The 4,829-nt window shown below is 39.8% G+C and overlaps 1 pseudogene across 1 annotated transcript; it reads right to left on the minus strand.

Moving 5' to 3' along the window:
- Positions 1 to 223: 223 nt before the first annotated feature.
- Positions 224 to 1,562, minus strand: LOC308240182 (tubulin alpha-1B chain-like; annotated as a pseudogene). The gene has a single exon. The product of its transcript is annotated as a tubulin alpha-1B chain-like (transcript).
- Positions 1,563 to 4,829: the final 3,267 nt, after the last annotated feature.

The raw sequence follows: 4,829 nt of genomic DNA on the forward strand, positions 1-4,829 counted from the left end.
CACAGATCTTTCCTTTATTTTTCACTTAAGACAAGGAATACTTTATTTAAACCCATCAAAGAAATAGACAGGTTAGGTCTATAACCAAATATCATGTTTTAAAGCATAGGCAAATAATTGTATATGAGAGTATACACTGCTACATACAAATTAACTGATCAGACCACAACTTTTCAATGTTTAAAACAGACAGAATAAGCTTCTCTGTAAAAAGCAACATCATTTAGCATTCCTCTCCTTTCTCATGCTCTTCATTGACAGAATCTACACCAACATCCTCATACTCCTTCTCAAGGGCAGCCATGTCCTCACAGGCCTCAGAACACTCTCCTTCCTCCATGCCCTCACCCACATACCAGTGGACAAAGGCATGCTTGGCTTATAGCAGCTCAAACCTGTGGTCCTGTAGAGCTCAGGCCTCAGCAATAGCTGACCTGTTTTTCAGCATGCACACAGCTCACTTTGCTTTGACCAGGTCTCCACCAGGTACCACAGTGGGAGGTTGGTAATTAATGCCAACTCTGAAGCCAAGGGGGCATCAGTTCACAAACTAGATGATGTGCTTGGTCTTGATGGTGGCAATGGCAGCATTGACATCTTTGGGAACCACATGGCCATAGTACAACAGGCAGCAAGTCATGTATTTACAGTGGTGAGGGTCACATTTCACCATCTTGTTGGCTGGTTCAAAGCACACACTGGTGAGCTCCACTACAGAAAGCTGTTCATGGTAGGCTTTCTCAGCAGAGATGACAGGGGCATATATGGCCAGAGGGAAGTGGATATGGGGATAGGGCACCAGGTTGGTCTGAAATTGGATCAGATCAACTTTCAGGGCTCCATCTAATCTGATGGAAGCAATGATGGAAGACACAATTTGACTTAACAACCTATTCAGATTAGTATAGGTTGGCCTCTCAATATCCATATTTATATGACAGATGTCATATATGGTCTCGTTGTCAACCATGAAGGCACAATCAGAGTGCTCCAAGGTGGTGTGGGTGGTGAGGATGGAGTTGTAGGATTCAATTACAGCTGTGGAAACCTGGGCAACTGGGTAAATGCAGAATTCCAGCTTGGACTTCTTGCCATATTGACAGAGAGATGTTCCATCACCAGGGAAATGAACCCAGAACCACTTCCCCCCAAAGCTGTGGAAAAACAAGAAGCCCTGAAGACCTGTGCACTGATCAGCCAGTTTCTGAATTCAGTCCAAGACAAGGTCAATGATCTCCTTGCCAATGGTGTAGTGCCCTTGGGCATAGTAATTTATAGCATTATCCTTGCCTGTGATGAGCTGCTCAGTGTGGAAGAGCTTGCAGTAGGTAGCAATGGGAACTTCATCAATGACTATGGGTTCCAGGTCTACAAACACTGCCCTGGACACATGCTTTCCGGTGCCTGTCTCACTGAAGATGTTAAAGGAGTCATCTCTACCCACCCCCTTTTGTCTTGTCACTTGGCATCTGGTCATCAGGGTAGATGTCATATTCTAGGCAGCAGAGCTCCCAGTAGGCATTGCCAATCTGGACATCAGTCTGGCCAGCGTGGATGAAGATTCACTCATGCATGGTTGCTGCTTAGCAGCTGCCGAGCAGATGGTGGAGAGGAAGAGGAGAGGTTGTTGCTTCTTACCCAGGTATTTCTTTTTTAAAAATATATTTTTATTGATTTCAGAGAGGAAGGGAGAGGGAGAGAGAGAGAGAGAAACATCAACGATGAGAGAGAACCATTGATCGGCTGCCTCCTGCACACCCGCTACTGGGGATCAAACCTGCAACCTGGGCACGTGCCCTTGACCAGAATCGAACCTGGGACCCTTCAGTTCACAGGCCGATGCTCTATCCACTGAGCCAAACCAGCTAGGGCCCCAGATATTTCTTATTGAAGAGCTCTGATGGCCACACTGCCATTACTTGAGTTCTATAGACTAAAGATTCTTAGTTCCAGGGTCATGCAACAGGGTTGACATATAGATTCTTATATCTATTCCTGCACTAAATGTGTTGTTATTGTGGTACATACTAGTAATATATCTCTGGAAAATTATGCCATAGTGTCATGAGAGAATGAGAGTAAAAAAAGTAAATAACATTATCTTACAGACCCTGTGAAAGGTTGACCTAGAAGAATAACTACTAGTAAAAGAATTAACTGTTTAGTAAAGCGATACAATGTAACATTGAACAAAACATTTTTATTTTGAACAAGCATGTCAAACTCAAAGGCCAACACGGGCCAAATAAACAAGGTTTAAGTTTATGTGGGCCTCAAAAAAACAAAAGCTTCAATTTTCATAGAAATGTAGGTTTATTTCGATAGAGACATGCTGAATACAAAGGGCTGAAATAAATGAGGAATCATTAACATAAAATAATAGAACATTTTAATAAAAATTTACCTTTTTTCTTGAACATTAACTTACCAGACACTAAATAACTGCAAAAATTAATAAGTGTAACGCAAATAAACCCATTTTTCTTGTTCTCCAAAAGCGAAATATTTCCTGTTGTACACACCAACCAAGTCAGTCCAAGACTAATGACGTGGCAATTGGCAAAAATATTCACTACTAGTATTAGTGGAAATGGTGCGCCTGCGCATAAGGCGCGTAAGGGAAATGAATGCAATACAATTATAGTAATCAGTCATTAGCGAGCATTGTAGTTCGTTATTAATAATTATGTATAACAGGATATTGTAAAAATTAAGTTATGAAATTTTTATTAAAATGTTTCTTACATACCATTATATTGGCTGGGCCGCAAAGATAATCGTTGTGGGCCACATGCGGCCCGTGGGCCGTGAGCTTGACATGCTTGAATTAGACCATAGATATAGTAAAATAAAATCAGTAATAATTATTTAATTATATAAAAAAAGATGTTTTAATATTAACAGAATGCCACACTTCAAAAAATAAAGATCAGACCCTGCTGGAATACAGTTATTATTATGAAAACTGAGGTCACTCTGAATAGAGCCTTTGGGTTGCAATGCTCAGATGGTCAGAGGCAGCTCATTTGTAGCTGGCGTACCTGAGAACAGTCTTGGTGGCCTCGGACAACGTGTGCTTGCCAATCTCCCCAGGGGCAGGTGCATGGCCAGCAGTCTTGATCTCTCTGGAGGTGATGGTAGAGTGCTGATTGGAGCGGGCCCAAGAAGGAGACATAGTATGAAATGCATTTAATGATATCATTACGAAAATGATTCACGATACGTTTGATGTTTAATGAATTGCCAGTATTGGGGTGAACCTGCTTCAAAACATTGTAGGTGGAGTAAATGTCTTAGGGCAACTCTTACAAATCTCCCCCTTCTCTGTATTGGAAGTGGCTTTCCTGATGCCTTTCTTGGAAAAGATAAATTTAGAAGACTGCTCAGCCATGACAGACATCGTTTTCCAGTACCCTGGAATGAAAGAGAAAGGTGGTTGTAAGCCGGTGGTATCTATTTCTACACACCTTGTATGCAAATGAGGCCTTAGATAAATACAACATTTGATTGGATTAAATGTAATTCGGAAAACCCTGACAACAAACCTACTGATATTAAATATGATTGGATGGTTCTACTGGTAAGAGTCAATTCAAAGGTATGGAATAAGCTGATTATCTAAATGCTTCCCATACTCTTCATTATGAGCACTATGAAGATGCTATTGTCCTGGCTGGTGTAGTTCAGTGGTTAGAGGATAGGTCCATGCACCGAAGGGTGGCGGGTTCCATCCCCCATCCGGATGGGGCGTGTGCAGGACAACCAATGATGTGTCTCTCTCACATTGATGCTTCTCTCTCTCCCTCCCTTTTTCTCCCCTACCCCCACTCTCTCTCTCTAAAAAAAAAAAAGCAATGGAAAAAAATATCCTCCAGTGAGGATTAATAACAACAACAAAAATGTAGAAATGTCAGCTTTCAGTCTTGAGAGTTCTGACCTCCTGTAAACCTGGTTCACAATGCCAAAAGAATAACATTTCCTAATCCAAAGTCATGAAGAATTACACCTATATTTTCATCTAAGAGTGTAAGAGATTTAGCTCTTACATTTAGGACTTTGATTTATTTTTAATTAAGTTTAATATATGGTGTGATGTGGGTGTCCAAATACATTTTTTGCATGTGGATAGCTAGCTGTCTCCACATCATTTGTTGAAAGAACTATTCTTTCACCATTGGATTTTCTTGGCACTCTGGTTGTAAATCAATTGACTGTAAATGTAAGAGTTTATTTCCAGACTCTCAATTCTATTCCATTGACCTGTATGTTCTTGTGCCATTACTACACTGTCTTGATTCCTGTAGCTTTATAGTAAGTTTTGAAATCTGGAAGTGTGAGGCCTCTAAATTTGTTCTTCTTTTTCAAAATTGTCTATTCTGAGTTTCTTCCCTTTCCATATGAATTTTGGGATCAGTTTGTCAATTTCTGCAAAGAAGCCAGCTGAGATTTTCATAGAGATTGTGTTGAGTCCATAGATCAATTTGGGAAATATTGTCCATCTTAACAATATTAAGTTTTCTACTCTATGAACATAGGCAGTCTTTCCATTTACCTAGGTATTCTTTAATTTCTTTCAACAATATATTTATAGTTTTTTTTGCCACATTGCTGAACTCATTAGCTCTCATAGTTCTTTGGTGAATTCCTTGAGATTTTCTGTATACAAAATCACGTCATCTGCAACTAGAGATAATTTTACTTCTTTCTTTTCAATCTGGATGCCTTTTATTTCATTTTTCTTGTCTATTCTGAAAAGAATTTGAGGATATATCAGAAAATAAGGCTCTATATTTTCCTTTAACTATTTAACTAATTATACAAATATGCCA

The sequence above is a fragment of the Plecotus auritus genome (assembly GCF_963455305.1).
Source record: "Plecotus auritus genome assembly, chromosome: X".
In the NCBI taxonomy this organism is placed as follows: domain Eukaryota; kingdom Metazoa; phylum Chordata; class Mammalia; order Chiroptera; family Vespertilionidae; genus Plecotus; species Plecotus auritus.